Source organism: Protopterus annectens, chromosome 7.part0 (assembly GCF_019279795.1).
Source record: "Protopterus annectens isolate FY-2018-M chromosome 7.part0, PAN1.0, whole genome shotgun sequence".
Lineage (NCBI taxonomy): Eukaryota > Metazoa > Chordata > Ceratodontiformes > Protopteridae > Protopterus > Protopterus annectens.
This window is the reverse complement of record NC_056739.1, coordinates 1,826,245,309-1,826,266,238: the sequence shown is the minus strand read 5'-3', so window position 1 is coordinate 1,826,266,238 and position 20,930 is coordinate 1,826,245,309.

Sequence of the window (20,930 nt, the reverse complement as noted above, 5' to 3'; positions counted from 1 at the left end):
CAAATGATAAGAAAGAAAAGTGAAGGCTTTTGCATCATCCCTTTATGGCCATGTGTGTTGTGTGTGATTTTATTTTATGACCAGATTAAATATGTCAAAAAATGGATTGATAGGACAGTTGTGAAAAAGGGGAGCCAAGCAGAGAGCTGGGTACAGGAGAAAGAATGCAGGAATTTGCAGGAGGGAGTTAGTAGAGCAACACAGTTATCCATTTTTCAGAACTCAAATGTAGAATTGTATAAAGAATTTCATGTCTTTGGAGAGTCTGCACATCATGGATGGGTGAACAACAACAAAATAATGTTGCATAGCCAATTGGACCAAATCAAGTGTCTCAATAAGACACACAGATGACTTGGAGACTTAGGAATGGGGCATCATTTTTTGTGGGACAGGTGCCATTTTCAGTATTTTTATTTGTATTTATTTATTTATTTGTTTGTTTGTTTATTTATTTATTTATTTTATATTTGTTTACCAGGAAAGTATGACTGGGCAGATTCCCATTTTCATTGAAAGCTCGGGGAGAAAAGCTCCACATGTAGAAACTTTAAACAAATATATACATGAAATGATATATAGTATGGCATACATGTACAGAAATGACAGAAACACCTTTAATTTTAAGTTTAACAGTGGAATATAAATAAATTAAAATTGTAGTAGCATTTATATTTCTATCTGAAAATATTTCAGCAGAGGAGGAGAAAAGAAGACAGCAGTATAGAAGGTAGCTGGGAGGAAGGGGAGGGTTTGAGAAGAGGATTTTCAATTGGGTGGGGAGATAGTAAGGTTTAACTAAGGCTGTTGCTTGAGCAAATCCTTGTATTAAGCCAGTGTTCTTTTAATGATTTTTAAGTGATTATTTGTTATGGATCTAATGTTTTGAGGAAGTGTAATCCAGATTGTGGCTACATAAGTAGAATATAGACAGTCATCTGCAGTATTCATAGTTGCAGTTACTTTTTATAGTGATTTATTGGTGGAGCATAATTCATGATAATTGGAATAGAGTTCAAGTAGGTTTTTGAGAACTGGTGTTTTTTCCCTGCTGGTAAAGTAGTTTATTGGCCATTGTCAGCTGGTTGTAGGATAGGAGGTGTAGAAACTCTAACCAGGAAAGTGGTCTTACTGCTTGGCAGTAATGTGATCTGTATGTAGAGCCTGTGGCAAATTTTTCTATTTTATTATAACTTGCTTCCACTTTTCCTAGGTTTTTTTTTTTTGAGGTTAGTGAGTATGGGTGAAACACAAAGTAGTGTAGAGAGAAGATGGGTTCTTGAAATGGCTATTCTATTCTAGTCCCATTGGTTAGAAATTATGTATTTCTATATAGAATTCCTAACTTTTTGTGTGCTGTCTCTATTATCTGTGCTATATATAAGTCAAATTGCAGGCTATTATTTATAACAACACATAGGAGTTTAGCCTGCTTTATGGGTGTGCTATTTATATTACTTGAAGCTGTAATGAAAAAGGAGAGGGGACTGTGATTCTACTTGGTTGGAGAAGCATCAGCTTCATTTACTTGTATTACATATAAGTTCCAAGTCAGAGAGACATGTTTCTATTGCGGAGAAGGACTTTTGTGTAACGTCTTGTAGTTGTAAGGTATTTGCAGCACAAATTAGTGTATTTTTCTATAGAGAGAGAGAGAGGGGGATGTAGCAGAAGGGGTTAAGGAATGTCAGGGTCAGGTTGGTAGGCTAGGGTAGGAAGCAAGCACAGACATACAGGACATACAAGACAGACAGGGATAGTGATGGACATAAATGCTTGGGGGATACCATGATTAGGGATAGGTAGGTAGGGCAAATTGGTTGTGCACCTACATCCAGCTTGAGAACAGTGACAATTTTAATCTTCACTCTCAGAACTGTCATCACTGTCAGCTGTGTTGATGCGGGATGTGGCATTGTTTATGCAATTTTACTCAGGACCTTTTCAACCCTGTCAATTTAAGCACCAAGACCACTCTCCATTATATAACACAACGAAGTATAAGGAAGTAATTATAATACCACAAGCAAGAAGGAAAACAGACTACAGTAGAAAACCTTTAATCGATCTTAGCTCCTTGGCTAACCAGCCTTCAAGAGATAAAACATTACATCCAGACATATGCATATATAGAACACAAACGAACACAAATTAAAATTCTAATCAGGGAACACCCTCCAATTACACTCTGTATTTACACACCAAAAGGCAGCACAGCACACTAACAGAGACCGGGGACAGCGTAACCAAGTAAAAATAAATAAGAACAGTCACCATAAAACGTATTTAACCCATTAGGTTACAATGTTTCAAATTTAAGAATATAAACTGTTTCTTTATATAGAATTCTATATCATCCACCAGCCTTGTCAGCTCATGCCAAGTGTCAATATCACCACCTCCACTTGTAATTCTCCTGGAGGATACCACTGCATTAGCAGCTAGGGCACAGTTTCTTGATGCATGTGGAACAGGTAGGGCAGGGCTTGTTGAGACAACACTGACAGATTGTGAACACAAAGTGCTGGGTGTCTGTGCTGACATCTGTGGATTTATGGCAGGCCAAGCTGCAATAGCTGGTCTATGTCTCTGTGCTGTTGGTCATTTTGTTTTTGGCAGCAAGATATGCAAATAGCATAATGTTAAGAAATTATAAAAAAAATAGGGTGTGTGAAGACAAAAATTGGAGAGAATTATATTCATGTCACATTATTTTAATTTTAAATACACTTCTTTTCAGTACATAGACATATAGGATTATTGACTAGTGTACACCTTTGCCACATCCAGACATGATAGGAAGGCATTGCTGTGTCATAAAATAAACAAATCTCACTGCTAAGATATAAGAAATAGCTGCTTTTACTTCCCTATTTCATCTACAGGATATACATATTCACATGTAACAATTCGACTTACCATAACCCAGCTGTTGCTGACATTCTTTATTACTGTTTTATAGTTTAGAAGTATTATCTTGCAATGAAACTAGTTGCTGCTTCTGGGTATATAACCCACACCCAGGTAAACTGGTGTTCTCCTTGCCAAATGCAAGCAGTAAGACATAGACTCAAGTCAGAAGTGACAAACTTCATAACACCCATGCAGACCGGAACTGAAAGTTCAACTGTTGAATCCTGCACTAAGCCACTGTACGAGCACATCCACTCATGCATGAATCGTGCCATTCCAAATAGAACCAAGATGCTCTCATCCAAAAAAAGGAAGCCAATCTGGTGGTTCCCCGCCATAAACAAACTTTACAACAAAAGGAAGAAACTGTTGCAGAAAAGAGGAAAATCTCAGGATGCAAAAAACTCCCTTACCAGCCTCAATAAGAAACTGAGATCCCTCATAAAATCCTCCAAAGCTAGTTACGAAAATAAAATTGCCAAAGATTCCAAAGACAACCACAAGGCATTCTATAACTTTGTCATGAATCTATATGGCAATGCTCAGATATGCTCTGAGCTAAAACAGAATGACATTAAATATACTGATCCCAGGGATATTGCCAATATCCTGGCAGATCGATTCAGTGCCAACTTCACCCCCCTCTCACCCCCTAAATGGCCCATCTCAATACTGGAAAATTAGAAAATTCTGGTAATAATGGCCACAAAGGTAAAAAACGCACTCTCCAAAGCTAAGAATACAGCATCCATGGGACCAGATGACATACTGGGCTGTGTACTACATGAACTAAAATATGAACTGGCACCTCACCTAAGTGTCATGTTTAATCATAGCCTCACCTCTGGTTTTGTGCCCACTGAGTGGTGCAGAGCTACAGTTATTCCACTCCACAAGGGGGGGGGATCCACCTTGGATCCCGGAAACTACCATCCCATCAGTCTGACAAGCCTCATCTGCAAGGCAATGGAGTGTATTATCATGGAACTTATAAACAAAGGCATTGGCAACCTTCAGACACTGAACCCCACCCAGTTTGGGTTCCTGAAGGGCTGATCTTGTCTCCTGAACCTGATTGACTTCTTCGAATCAGTCTCCAGAGCCATGGACAAGGGTAAGGTGGTCCACACAGCCTATCCAGACCTTGCCAAGGCCTTTGACACCATCCCCCACTCTGGAGTCATAGATAAACTTACTAAGCTGGGCATTAATCCCTACATCACCCAATGAGTTGCTAACTGGCTTACTGATAGAACCCACACTGTAAAAGTAGCCGACTCCAAATCCAACTCCAGACAAGTGACAAGTGGAGTACCTCAGGGTACAGTCCTGGGACCGCTCTTGTTTGGCATCTACTTCACTAAAGTACAGGGCAACACTAAGGGACTCTGGCTAACAAAGTTTGCAGATGCCTGCAAACTGGGAGCCATTATTGAATCACCAAATGATGTGGATACTCTACAAAAGGGCCTTAGAGAAACAGGTGCTTGGTGCCAGAGCCATGGGCTCAAGCTCAATGTCAAGAAATGTATAGTTATCCCCTTTGGGAAAAAACATGTATCCATGAATTACCATATAGGTGGCAGCACACTAAACACCGAAAGTGTGATAAGAGACTTAGGGACACAGGTGGACAGTGGTCTCACCTTTGATAACCACATCGCCACAACAGTCAGGAAATCCTTCTATGTGGCACACCTCATCACTAAGGGCTTTTCATCCAGAAAAAAGGAGGTCATTGTCCCACTGTACTCATCCCTCATTAGACCCATTATAGAATACAATGCCCTGTTTGGTATGTACCTCTCAAGACATCTGCAACAACTGGAAAGGCCACAGAATATACCTCACTAAAAGAATCACAGTCCTAAAGCAGATGCCCTACACTGACCACCTTAAAAAAACTCCAGCTATACTCTGTTGCATATCATCTATTCAGAGGCGATCTCTGTTTAACATACAAGGCCATGCCAAACCCAGAGCTGTTGGACATGCTACACTTAAAGAAATCCCAATCCCTCAGAGCCACATGCTCCAGGGATCTAAACCTTGTCATCACAATAAACAAAACATGCTGGAGGGATAGGTTCCTGACCCAGAGACTCCCCAGAGTCTGGAATAGATTGCCCATACATGTCAAGCAGAGTACCTCTTTAGCCCTCTTCAAAAGGAACCTTGACGATTGGATGGGAGAAAGGAAATTCACCCCGGGAATCATGTCAGTCACCCTGCTAGACAGGGGTCCAGGAAAGTAAGCAGTGTGGGAAGAAATAGCCAGGGAATTGTTATGACTAGGCTTGTATAGGCCCTAGGGCTGATAGCCTAGTACCAGCCTATGAACCTACTGGAGAAGGTATGCATGTTTGATTTTAAAGATGAGGTATGCTTGCTCAAAATGTCAGGGAATGAGGGAAAAAAATACTTATCTGAACTGCATTTAGACCTGAGGCATAGTTACCCCATGCCTCTCTGAAGTGATTTAGTGTCTCCTGGTGCACCTCATGGTTTGCTGCTATTTCCCATGCAGCTGTACAGAAGAAATACACACACACACACACACACACACACACACACACACACACACACACATATATATATATATATATATATATATATATATATATATATATATATATATATATAGACACACACACACACACACACACACACACACACACACACACACACATACACACACACACACACACACACACACACACACACACACACACACACACACACACACACACACACACACACACATAAACATATATATGGGTCCCTATCAGATTACTAAAATTTTCAAAACTTCGAACACCATACAGCCGAGACCATATGATTAAAGTTTTGAAACTTTGAAAACTAAAATAAAAAAAATAAATAAAAACATTTTTTTTATGTTTTTGCAGGGGGCTAGCACCCTTGCACCCCCCACCTTCTGCTAATTAAATATACCAACTCCGAGATCACACTATAGTGAGGAAAATGGTACATTTTCCTTTACATGCTGTGTGGCAATCTCCATTCAAAATGTTCAAAGTTTCAAAACGTTAATCATATGGTCTCGGCCATATGATGTTCAATGTTTTGAAACTTTGGTAATCGGATAGGGACCCCCGATATATATATATATATATGATGCACTTATAAACTGGGTTTTACCATCTGATAATCAAACTCATTGGACAAAGAATGCAAAAACTGAAGCTTAGCTTATTATTTTTCATTCCCACAAGAGGACTTCCATTTAATCACACTATTTGAGATAAACTAATTTCAGAATGAAAGGAGATATATTTCAGGGATGCCTGTATGCATGTGGTTTTAAGTAGTCCTTGGGATTTATTCCTACATAAAGGCAATATTTCTGTTTGCAAATATATTTTAGATGGATGGAGTTTTATGTACTGAGTAATACAGGTTGGTTTATATTGCATACATACTTCACAAAACATACTATCCTAAGCATATAGGCTGGGATATGTCATAGGTCATGATGATCATATCAAACCATAATACCTATCATTTACATGCAAGTGTATATTAAATTACAACTCATCATTTTCATTAAAGAATGTGGCATACTGATGTAGCAGATAGTGCTGGCACTTGACAGAAAGGGGTTTCTCACTCAATTCTTGGGTGGGGTATCTTTTGTGCAGTGAATATCCTCCCTGTGATCATGTGGGTTCCCTCTTGGTGACCCAGTTTCCTCCTGCATTTCATGGACATGCAGTAGGTAGATTGAACACTCTTCATTGGCCATGAGTGTGACTGCGTGGTGCAGAAGAATTACTGTGGCAGGGATAGCCACCCAGCAGTGTAAGCCTTGGGTCTACATGATTGTTAATGCTGAAGTGACACTCTGATCCCATGTTCAGAAATGGAAAAATGGAGTTGTGGATGGATTGTTGTGTTTAAAAAAATGCACACATTATCTTTAAGTTATATGTGAAGCATTAATGACACGTGCTAAATAGAAAAGTTTAGTTATGCAAGCATTACTGATACATTGCTTGAAATAAACATATTTATCATTCTCATTTGTCTTTAGTTTTACATTCCTTTTCTAAATGTTGTGAGAAGTAATATTCTGGCACCCTTTGTAAAAGTATTTTTATCTGGATTAAAACCATTAATCACCTGTGTTCTTTATCTAAACTCATTGCACTCATTTCTTGTGCCACAGCATAGATAAGTTACAGGTGGAATTTCTCCACTCAGTACTGTCCAGTGTGCTGATGAAAGTGCATTGTTTCCAGGCTTGTTTGTGCTATATAAGGGAGCCTAAATTAAAATTGTTCACATTTTCCTTAGGCAGTGGACTGTGTTTGTATGCTGCTGATTTGAAAGCAAAAGCAAAAGGCATTAGAAAAAAATATATGAGAGTGAAAATGCTGACAGTAAAATTAATTCGATCAATGGGTGTATATAGCAATGGCCAAAGCAAGATGTGCATTCAAGTGGCACATTCATTGCAACATCCAATATGTAATTTGTGCAATACACTATCAGACTTGCAGTTAATGACAAATAATGTGAAAGTGGACAGGCAACAACTCAAATGCTGCTAGCAGTACTGAGGATAGTTGAGTTTTATACAACACAGTGATAATAATATATGTGTGTAAATATGTATTCTTACACCGTATGCAAAATTAATAATTAACTGTACACAAAACCTGTATCACATCTCATTTCTCTCAGTTCACTTCACTTATACCTTGTGCCACAGGGATAATTATCTGAGATATGAATTTTTTTTCACTAAGTACTATCCACAATGTTGATGTCCCTGCACCCTTGCAAGGTTGTTTGCACTACAGAATGCAGACCAAATTAAATGTTTCAAATGTTTCGCTTGTATCCTTTGATAGTGAACCCTGCTTGCTGAAATACAGACTAGAATTTAAAAAAGGAACACTCATTGAGAATAAGTGAAATATGATCTCTAAACAGTATTCAAACACTGTATCATCTGTCTTAGTTCTCTCAATTCACTTCATTTACACCTTGTGTCACAGAGTAGGACATCTGTCAAGTGCATTATCAGACGTCATTTCTATCCAGGATGCTGACAGCCATGCACTGATGTGACAGGCTTATTTGCACTACTGAAGGCAAGCCAAATTAATTTTTTCACTTTTTTTTTAAGCCGTGAAACTATATTTTGTGTTGTTAAGTGGTGCGTAAATGCAGAAGGCATTGATAACAAGAATAAAAAAAAAATTACAAAAATTGTTTTGGATGACACTTTAAAGGAATATGAATGAATCAAAGTGTATTGATCTAACAATGAGCAGAGATGCTAGTGCATTACACTGCCACATTCAGCCTTTTCACACCTCATGCACCTAAATGATTGTCATTATTTATTATGGCCTCCATCAGTAAAATGAACAGTAAACTGGTTTTGAGCCTTGCATCACTTGTACTGTTTCTCTAATTGTACTTCATTTATACTTTATTCTACAGAGATTGGTATATGACAGCTTTAATTGCTGCACTCAGTACTGTAAAGAGTGCTGAGGAATGTGTGCCAGTGCCAATCTAGGTTGCACTACTGATAGAATTTCAAATTAAATTTGTCAATTTTTACCTTAGGAAATGAATTTCCAGTCACTGCTACTGACTTCTGCCAGTCCACAGAGTGTTATGCTTAATGCCATGCAAAAGATAATGGGAAAAAAGGACATATTATGAAACCCAGTTTGGTTTCATAAAGGGCCGATCTTGTCTCCTCAATCTGATTGACTTCTTTGAATCAGTCTCCAGAGCTGTGGACAAGGGTAAGGCAGTTCACACAGCCTATCTGGACCTCACCAAGGCCTTCACACTATCCCCCACTCTGGAATCATACATAAACTTACTAAGCTGGGCATTAATCCCTACATCACTTGATGGGTTGCCAACTGGCTAACTGACAGAACCCACACTGTAAAAGTAGCTGACTCAAAATCCAGCTCCAGACAAGTGACAAGCTAAGTACCTCAGGGTTCAGTCCTGGGACTGCTCTTGTTTGGCATCTACTTCTCTGACCAGATTCTTAATGTGCATATGTAATGGGGAGTCTGTTTCTTGTTTCATTTGCATTGTGATACTTCTCAGTTTTCTTTCCTCTCCCTTCCTTGCATACAGAGACATCTAGATTGCAGTCTGTGAGACCACCTGTATATGTCAAGCATATGTTTTTATTGTTATTAGTGTATCTAAGGTAGATTTAGATCTAACTGAGACTGATATTTGTATTCCTTTAACATCTGTTACGGTATTACATATCTTTCATATAACAACATTTTGATTATTTCCATTCTCTACTTCTTTCTCTGTTGTATTTATTGCTTGTTATCATAGATGATAGTGACACTGTGGAACTCCTACCCTCTGATGTTAGAGCATCAGTAGCCTCTGATGATGATGGTGATGATGAAAGGGCACAGTCTGGGATGTACTGAGGGTCAGCCTGTGCATACCCATGCCATGGAGCCCTATGATATAGGAAAGGCCGAGGGTGGCACAGTTGATCGGGGTAGAGTTGTTACTCCTGTTGTAGAGCTGATTGATGCTTTCCATAACCATCTTGAAGGAGAAGTACCACACAGGAGGGTTGTTACAGGTGTTTGGAGGAGGCCAGCTGATGCTGCTGTGTCAATGGTTGCCACCAGATATATTTTTAGTGCCATAATGGAGGTACGCCATGCATTCTAATGTGCGTGACTCCCTGAACTGTATGGGTGACTGCTTGGACAGGATGAGTGACAGACTGGATTGGGCAGCATCGGTACAAGAACATCTGCAGGGGCAGGGTGGGCATCCATGTGGACAGAGAGCCTCTAAATTTTCTGGTGTTAGCAGACATGGCCTTGCCAGATCCTGCTTCCATAGGGACACTACTTCCACTCCTCTGTCAGTGATTATGGTGTCCACAGCCAGATGTGGTAGACCACAGGATCGTGGTCCTGGACATAATCATGATGAGAGTTCATCCAGTAGACATTGTTCACATTCAGGTAGTACCTCGACTTTGGCCAGGGTCATGGAGGCAGAGGTAGTTCTTGTGGTTGGGGGTGATGATGCTGAACTGATTACTCTACCATCCATGACTCACAGTTGTCTAAGGTGCCAGGACATAGTGTTGCCACAGTGCTTGATTGTTTTCATGCTGACACAAGCACACACACACACACACACACACACACACACACACACACACACACACACACACACACACACACACACACACACACACACACACACACACACACACACACACACACACACACGCGCACACACACTCTGACAAAAAGACTTGCCCATACCACCTCACACATGCAAGCTATCTAAACATTACTGTTGAGTGCTATACATCTCTTGTTACTGGCCCTGACCACTGTATACTTCAATAAATACATGTGTTTCTTACTCACACTCACTTTTTTGCTGTTAGCCTTGCCATCCTTCCATCTCTCCACACCACCCTGTGCAAATGATCATGACACTGTCATGTGCAAATGATGACTGTGTCCTGTGCAAATGATGACTCTCTCCTGCTTTTTGGATAGCTACTGTTTACTTACTCACAAGCTTGCATTTATCAATATTTATTGCAGAAGAAAAGGTTTTGATTTCTTGTTCATACTGATTTGTTAATGGTTGTTTATATAATTGATGAACCTCATTGTACTTCAATTAGTATTGTAAGTAAATCACTTTAATCAGTAGGTATGTCAGTCTTAATTATTGCTATACATTTGCAAATGATGGTATAATTGACATGTTCCATGTTTTATAGACAGTGGTCAAGTGACATGCTTAATGCTTAGTACTGGGTAGAATAAATAGCTGTTTATTGCTCGGTTATATATATATTTTTTCTTACCAATTCCACACTTACCCTGTCATTGCTGCAGGTACAAATTGTGTCCTTGGGGGCTGTCCCTGTCTGATGCTACCAAAACGCAGTCATTATATGATTAAGTAATGGTTGTAAATTTTGACTGGCAGCAGTTTTCCTATTTGCATGTGTGTGATCTTAGGCTTTGAACTAGGTACTGAGTGAATGTGCTGTCCTTTGCCTCTTAGCCAGAGACAGGGCATACTGTGCATGCCTCCATCTGCCAGCACCAACTACAGCTGGTGGTTCTCCCTCAGACTCCTCATTTGTATCTGCTGTTGCTGCTAATCACTCTGCTGAGGTTCTTTGAACTGTGGTCCTGTCCCTTGATATCTGTGTTGAAGCTGTTTCCTGATAATTATGTTGTGTAACATGGCACAGACTGTGAGAAGTTGAGTAGAGGTGCCTGGGTTGTACTGCAAGGCACCTCTTGATGTGTCTAGACACCAAAATCTTGATTTGAGCAATCCAAACACATGTTCATTATATTGCTAGTTTGAGCGTGTGCCTCATTGTATTCTTGCTCAGTGAGTTTGTGTTGATTTCTCAAGGATGTCATAAGCCAGGACTCCAGTACATAACCTGCATTCCCAGTAGATGTCCTTGTGAAAAGTCGCCCTTGCAAACCTTGTATGAGCTGTGAAAACTGCCTGGGTTATCTGCACAGATATTGTAGATGATCCCTTGGACATTACAGGCAACCTGACAGTTTATAGAGTGGTATCCTTTTCTGTTAATGTACCTTTTTCTCTTTTCTCTGGGTGGGGCATTTATTTATATGTCTGTGCAGTCTATGACCCCCAATACTTCAGGGAAGTGTGCTATTATATAAAACTCCTGCTATGTTGTTGTTCTGCCCTGTGGGGTACATGAAAAACAGATGTTTTCCCTTGCATATTGTACCATTGCATTTAAAAACTGATATAATATTCTAGAGGCTGATGCCTGTAACACCCCTAATATATCCCCTGTGAGACTCTGGAAATTACCAGTTGCATGTTTACAGAATGCTGCACATACCTTAGTTTTCATTGTAATAGGTTCAACATGATTTCCCTTCAGGCTAGTGGTGGCAGTGGCAGAGATTGCATGGTTCCTCTAGTGTTTCATTGTCCACCCTGCATTACTATGCAATTTATGTGTCATGCAGTCCATAATAAGTCAAATGGGGTCTAAACACCCTTCTTCTCCTTCCAAAATGACCAAGAGGAAAAATGTATATATAAAAAAAAAATATATATATATATATATATATATATATATATATATATATATATATACATAAAATAACAACACTAGCACCTTGGACACTTGCCTTTTAATAGCTGTTTAAACCATCACAAAAGCACACTTAAATACACCATACTAACAAAATCAATTAATGTAATTAAAACAGTTATCTAATATAATTATAACATCAATTTCCAATTAAAGTCTACAGTCAAACCCTTAGGAACAAAAGTTCCAAATTTCAGAATAAAAACTGATTCTTTATAAAGTAACTAATTTTTTTTAAATCACGCCATGGAAAGTTTTAACTTTCTCTAAAATACTTCCCCTTAAACAACTACCATCCCTTCCATGGCATAAATCAAAATGGACTGCCCAAGGACTTTTCAATTTTTTTTATTTTTAATGTCTTTTAAATGTTCTTGCAACCTCACTGTAAATGTTCTTAGTTTCACCCACATAAAAAAATGTCAATCACATTTTAATATGTATACAATACCCTCTGTATTGCAAAAGAATGTTTCACTTGGCCTAAAATAAATATTATACGAGTAAATGCCTGCGCAGTATAACCACAGATTGAACAATGTCCACATGGTATTAATTCCAAATTTAAGGGCTGTATAACCCATAACACTTCAGGTAACAAAAACAACTATGTACAATCATATCTTTCATACTTCTACCTCTTTTTAAAAAACAAAGACGGCTTATCAGGTAAAATTCTAACAAGATCCTTATTTTTTAAAAGAAAATTCCAATAATACATAATAATATTCATAACTTTATCAGTAAACTAATTATATGTTGTTACAAAATACATTTTCTTAATTAAACTACATAAATTATTATTTACGTTAGACCTAGTTTTATCTCTATATTGGGATGTTGGAATATAATATTTTCCTGAAGAACACTATATCCATAGCTTCTTTGACAAGTTTATCATCATATACCCTCTGTCCATCAATACTACACCAGATAAATTAAGAACTAAACCATGATTAATATTATTCAGTCAGCAGTCACTACAGAACAAATTTCAATGCCATTTCCTTTTTTCATACTGTTGCAGTTGCTTTTCTCTGTTGACATCTGATTGACTGTGTTTTCATGCAGAGCTATCACTCCCTCTTTCACCACAAAAATTCTCCTTAAGATAATCTCTTTGTTGCACTGGAGGCAATGGAGATTAAACATTATCCTCCAGTTCACAATCTGTAGAGTTATCTGTAGCTTCAGAAGAAGCAAAAGAGATGCCATGCCACCTTCTACTACTTCCTTTCCCAAAGGGACGCCTGGTCCCTTGTTGCCAATCTTTATTGGCTTTAACATTAAAGGTGTTGCCATTGCTATAGTCATGCAAGTCTCTATGTAGTTTTTTCATCTTTCTGTCTATAGTTTCCTTAATAGAGACTTGCAATTTATCATTAATACCTCCTAATAATTGTTCAAATCAAGAAACACTCATCTGTGAGCACAAGGAGGTACAAGTTAAATAGATTTCTTCTTTAATTTTCCGTTGATTAACTTGATCACATTCTATAAGGATGGCAACCCATTCTAAAGAACTGATAAGTGACTGCTATCCACCTTTTATCTGTTTGTTTTCATTGTCTGCAGAGTCAAAGGGTGCTGAATGATTTTTAAAAGCCCTTAATCCCCGTGGGGTAATATACAACTCTAAATATCTCTGCAGACTAGCAATGTTGTAACAGATAGTATTTTCTTTATGAAGCAAACATTCTAATTTATCGATAGTACCTTGTAATTCTAAAGAGAGCTGCAAATTATAATTCTGGCCCATGGAGGTAAATGGATTAAAAGTTCATTTCAGGTGACCATCCTCCAATAATTTCTCCCAAATATTCAATGTTTCGCCGGTCCTAGAAACATGTGTTCGATCCAACATACAGTCAGATGCCTGGAAGATGTAACGTTCCATTGTTCTCTGTGTACCATCTCCAGTCTTTTCGCTGATACTTCTAGGAATCTGGAAAGTAGGATCGCTGTCCATAAATATTCCAAAATGACCAAGAAGAAAAACATAGATAAAAAACACATACCAGCAAATCCAAACTAGTTTATTAAAATAACATCACTCTAGCACCTCGGACACTTGCCTTTCAAGAGTTGATTAAACCGTTAAAAAGACACACTTAAATGCACCATACTAACAAAATCAATTAATATAATCAAACAATTATCTAATATAATTATAACAACAACCTCCAATTAAAGTTTACATTCAAATCCTTAGGAACCGAGGTTTCAAACTTCAGAATAAAAACTGTTTGTTTATAAAGTAATTGATTTTTTAAAACCATGCCATGGAAAGTTATAACTTTCTCTCAAATACTTCCACTTAAACAACTATTATACCTTTCATGGCATAAATGCAAATGGACTGCCTAAAAGGACTTTCCACTTTTTTTATTTTTAATGTCCCTTAAATGTTCGTGCAATCTCACTTTAAATGTTCTCTTAGTTTCACCCACATAAAATAAATTACAATCACATTTTAATATGTATACAATACCATTTGTATTGCAACAGAATATTTCAGTTGGCCGAAAATAAATATTATTATGCAAGTAAATGCCTGCACAGTATAACCACAAATTTAACAATATCCACATGGTATTAGCCACTAATGTAAGGGATGTATAACCTGTGACACTTCAGGAAACAAAAGAAGACTATGTACAATCATATCTTTCACATTTCTACCTCTTTTAAAAGACCAAGAAGGGCTATTAGGTACAATTCTAACAAGATCATTATTTTTAAAAGAAAATTCCAATAATACATAATAACATCCATTACTTTATCAGTAAACAAATTATATGTTTTTACAAAATTCATTTTCTTAATTAAACTACATAAATCATTATTTATATTAGACCTAGTTTTATCTTTATATTGGGATTTTGCCATATAATATTTTCCTGAAAACACTATATTCTTTGACAAGTTTATCATCATATCCCCTCTGCTTAAACATCTTACAAGTTTTTAGCAATTCATCATAAAGAACATCTTTGTCATTACGTAATCTCCTAATACGTAAAAATTCATTAAAGACCAAGGACTTAATTAAGTGAGGGGGATGACAACTTTTACCATCCAGAAAGTGGTTGATGCTTTCAAAATTGCTATGTGCATTTGTTTTTATTATACCACTGTCGTGGCCTGACAATTCCAGATCCAAAAAACAACTTTAGCACCAATTTGAAGGCTATCAAAATCCAAACCAAACCTATGTTGTTGTAAATCACAAACAACTCAATGAGAGGCTCACACCCTCACACAAAAAATTAAACCATCTATAAATCTGTAGTACTTAATTACATGATGTTTAAAAAATTCCAGTTTATACAAAAGCTAAACCTCAAAACTTCACTTAAAGAGATTAGCATACATGTGGGTGAAAGACGCACCCATAGCTGTCCCTCTAATTTGATGATAGATATTTTCATTAAGATCAAAAAGGTTATTTGTAAGCAGCAGTTTTCATGTGTGTGTGTGTGTGTGTGTGTGTGTGTGTGTGTGTGTGTGTGTGTGTGTGTGTGTGTGTGTGTGTGTGTGTGTGTGTGTGTGTGTGTGTGTGTGTGTGTGTGTGTGTGTGTGTGTGTGATCTTAGGCTTTGACCTAGGTACTGAGTGAGTGTGCTGTCCTTTGCATCTTAGCCAGAGACAGGGCATACTGTGCATGCCTCCATCTGCCAGCACAATCTGCAGCTGATTGTTCTCCCTCAGACTCCTCATTTGTATCTGCTCTTGTTGCGGCTGACTCTGCCTGTGGCTCTTGAAACTGCGGTATCATCCCTTGATGTCCTTGTTGAAGCAGTTTCCTGAGAATTATATTGTGTAACATGGCACAGATATTGTCGATGATCCCTTGAACATTACAGGCAACCTAATGCAAGAAACCCAAGCAGGCAAAGAACACGCATGGCATGAAACCAAACAATTTATTTAGTAAAAAACATGTAAGTGCTTTTGCGTAGTACTCCTATGCTTCATCAGACATAAAATTCTATCACAAGCCTAAACATTTTATACAGTGTTAAACCAATCACTGCTAGTAACATTTTTCCCTCCAATTAAGTAATTATTGAAAACCAAGTCATTTAAAGTAAGCTAACACTTTAGCAAAGTAAATACATTTTTAGTATGTTCCAACCACAACTTATATAATAGATTTTTAGATATAATAAATAAGACATATATTACAGGTATTTAAACAGTATAATATGCATCATACATAAACCTGATTTTGCAGATTTTCTTAGTGAATGTGAAATATTAAAAACATGTTTTGTAAGAGGGGGTACCCTGAAACCTTTGTCATAGATATTTTTAGTGAAGTTAAGACTAAAAGAATGATTGGTCATTTTCTTGCACTACTAGGGCAGGTGTCCACCAAAAGTCATAATGACTATAAACCTTTAAATTTTGGACGGGTGCTTACTCTTACCTACACATCCAATTTTTATGACATTAAAAACATTATTTCCAAATATTGGAAAATATTTGATGTTGACCCTGAATTATCAGGGAAATTTGGTATTGAACCGCAAGTGGTTTATAAAAGAGACACTTCCCTTAAAGGACTGTTTGAAAAGCAAAAATTTGACACCCACAATGGTGGTACTTTTAAGTGTGGGAGGTGTGCCCAATACCCTTATGTTATGGACAGAGAAAAAATCAAGCTCAAAAATTTTGGATATATTTCCAGTTCAAAAAGAATGTACTGTTACACTAAAGGGGTTGTGTATTTGGCCTTGTGTAGATTCTGTGCAAGTTTTATGTAGGTAAAACTAAGGATGCCCTAAGGTTAAGGATTTATCAACATTTACATGATATCAGAAATAAAAATGAAAAGAATGCATTATATAAACATTTGGTTAGTGAACCTACCCACTCCTTCCTGTTCTTTATATTGGAACAGGTAGATCTGGGACCTCATGGGGGACCCTTGAATGAGTATTTGGAATTTGTAGAACTCAAATGGCAAATTAGGCTTGATGCTTATCATGCTCCTGGGTTAAATGATATAATTTCTTTATCTTCTCTATTGAAATTAAAATCTATGTTTTTTATTTAGTTATATACACTGTTTAGGGATGTTTTAAACTTTTTACATGTATTATTGTTTTATATTTGGCTTATATTAAGTATTTGCAGCCTTGTTAATGGGGGGAAATGATGTCAGTTATTTGTGATTGGGTAAGCAATGTATTTAAACAGGTGCTAATTGCAGTATTTTTGTATTCTGAGGAAGTCATCTACCAGACGAAAGTGTTTAATACTGCTGTGTTTGCTTGCACTGCTTTATCTTGGATGAACATTGTCTGTATTTTTTCTGGATTTGGAGTTTTCTGCTTTTTAAGGATTTACCATCTATCAAGCGTCGCTTTTGTCTTGCAACAGCTGCCTTTTATTTTTCATTGTTTGTAAGACTCTACTTGTTTTACTAATGCAAGAAACCCAAGCAGGCAAAGAACACGCATGGCATGAAACCAAACAATTTATTTAGTAAAAAACATGTAAGTGCTTTTGCGTAGTACTCCTATGCTTCATCAGACATAAAATTCTATCACAAGCCTAAACATTTTATACAGTGTTAAACCAATCACTGCTAGTAACCTTTTTCCCTCCAATTAATTAATTATTGAAAACCAAGTCATTTAAAGTAAGCTAACACTTTAGCAAAGTAAATACATTTTTAGTATGTTCCAACCACAACTTATATAATAGATTTTTAGATATAATAAATTACAGGTATTTAAACAGTATAATATGCATCATACATAAACCATTTTATCATGCTGTTGCAAATATACTGATGTTTGGAAAATTTAATGCAGAACTGCGTCAACAAAGGTTAAAACAGTCCTGCCATTCACATAGTTAACTAAGTATAAACCTTATATAAAGTTTACAATAAAAAACTTGAACTGCTACATGAACACTCATCAATCTACTTAACACATAAAGAAGTAGAAAATATATGAAAAATAAATATAAACAAAACCAAGCATCATAGCTAAATACTGCTAACATAAAAAATATATGTGTGTATACAAAAACACAATAAAAACAGAAAATATAGGCATAAATAAATAAATAATGTATGAGGAATATGTACATATATCCATGCAAACACTAGATTAGTTAGATATACATCTTTTCATAGTAGTTATAGGATGCAACAAGAGAACACACTTCCCACATTTTATAATTTACTCAAACCCATTCAAGATCAGCCACGCCTTTTGGAAAAAAGACAACAGTCTCAAGCAAATGCAATCCATGACTAATAGATGAAATTAAAGCAGAAATAAAGAGTAGAAATGAAACATGGTCAGAATGAAAGTCTGACATCAAAAACACCAAATGGAACCAGTTTGTAAGCCCAAAGAAATCAGCAAAAGGGAACATCAATCAGGCTAAAGAATACCAAATATACCATGAAACAACCTTGTTTAAATTCCCTAAGAAATTCTGAAATGGAATTAGAGCAATCAGTGCTAAGGCTCTCTTTCCCAAACAAACTAAAAACAAAGTAATACACCGAAAGTTGAGTTTAAAAATGATATTTCTTACCCCTTCTGGCTGGTGGTGGCAGTGGCAGAGATTTAACGGTTCCTCTAGTGTTTCCTTGTCCACCCTGCATTACTATGCAATTTATGTGTCATGCAGTCCATAATAAGTCAAATGGGGTCTAAACTCCCTTCTTCTCCTTCCAAAATGACCAAGAAGAAAAATATATTATCTATAGATGACTTATTTAACAGTCAAAAATCATCCACTCCAGAGCACCTCTAACCTTGAATATCTCTCTTTCTACTTTAATCACCAAATCATCTGTTCAGCCTGTAATTGAAAGTATTGACTACCAGTATAATGCAGACTTTCATGCACATTGCATTCTAGTCTGGCAGTTGACCCAGAGGGGTGTGGCTATGAAATGTAATTCTTATGGTGCAGCACTTGATTCTCTCACCTGACACTTGCCTACTGTGTGAGGTTCAGCAAGTTATTTTACCAGACATTACTCCTAGGTCACCCTAGAACCTAAGACCTGGGCCTATCTAGTCAACAAATGCATATTTGTTTAGATTAAAACATGCAGGCAGCACAATACTCCGCAGTCCACTGAAGCATTTTCTAACCTAACATATGTCCCAATCCAGCTACCACCGAGCTTTAAACATAGTATGGACTCCCTTAAACCACAAATTACCTCCTCAAATCCATGGACTCCCTTAAACCAAAAATGACCTCCTCAAATCCAGTCAATGACTACAAGCTTATTGCAAGCACCTATCCTCTAGCTAAATGTATTACAATGGGTGAAATGGGTTTGATCATGGCTCAATTTAGTGGATGTGTGTGTGTGTGTGTGTGTGTGTGTGTGTGTGTGTGTGTGTGTGTGTGTGTGTGTGTGTGTGTGTGTGTGTGTGTGTGTGTGTGTGTGTGTGTGTGTGTGTGTGTGTGTGTGTGTGTGGTGAGTGTCTAAGCTGTCTTGTGTAGTGGTAGTGTCACTGGATTTTTTTTTTAATTTAGATGTAGGGTAGAATTAAGTGCAGGGCCATGGACAGGGATAGGATTAGCATATGTTACTAAGGTGAAGTGTGGGCCCACCTTAGTAATGTGTGCTAACCCTAACACTATTCTCCATGTAAAAAAAAAAATACAATGTGTTTTTTTAGCAATGTAATGATTAATTGATGCATTTTGTTAACTGCTTTATGTGTTGACCAAGTAACATGTTAAATAATCTTTATATAACCATTGCAAAATATAATATTCTATCAAGCAAGCAACATGGTATCTGGTCAAACTATAAGAGCTCTGCATAAATTAAGTTACCATATTTCCTCAAGTATGGAAAATGGTTTGCTACTGGTGCCATCTTCCTATACCTCAAATGTGCCTTTGAGATAGCGAAACACCATTTGCTTCTTAAAAAACTTTACTAAGGATGCTTCTTTAATCAGGCAGTACAGTGATTCAGCAATTTTCTCAATAAAAGATCTTTTCTTTTTAGATAAACAGTCCCTTCTAAGAGTCAGGTGTTATTTCCAAAGGTGTACATCAAGGCTCAGTGTTAGGCCCTCTACTTTTTTCACTGTTCATTAACTCACTACCACATATCCTTCCCAAAATATGTTTAACATTTCATGCTGACAGTATTGCCCTAATACATGTAAAGTTTCAAATGATCTATTAAGAGGCCTACAGACAAACCCTACACATTTGGGACTGCCTATCAAAAAAAAAATAAGCTGACAGTGAACACTAATATATTTGGCATTATGATCTTTGGGTCTGCACAATGACTGGACCCTGTCCTACACTACTTAGCAAAAGTACCCGGGGGTAATACTGGACTACAATTGCCCTACTTGTACTCACAATGAATTTTACATCAGCAATCTCTTGACTAAACCAGAAATAGTATACACAATTTTCTACATTCTAACCAAAGAGGTAAATAATGCCATAGCCATAAATGTTCTCTTTTCAAGAATGAGTATGCTCTACTGCTGAGTTCCTGTTGCTTACAACAAAATACCAATTTAATACAAAGAGTAGAAAATAAGATGCTAAGATTTATCCATGCAATACATAAAGGAGAACACCATTGTTATACCATAGAAATATCTTCCATATCATATGATCACAGGAAGTTACTAGGCTATGGGCCCTGAGGCCCTTATAAGCCTAACCAAGAGTTTAGCCAATGTTTAGACAAGTCAGCACCCAAACCCTCTGTAGAGCAGTGACAAAGGTGGAGTCACAGGGGTGTATTTTCTGTTTCCCATCCAGTTCTCACTCTTAGGTATCTATTTTCCTATCATAAGGAATGGTCACTGGGTTCT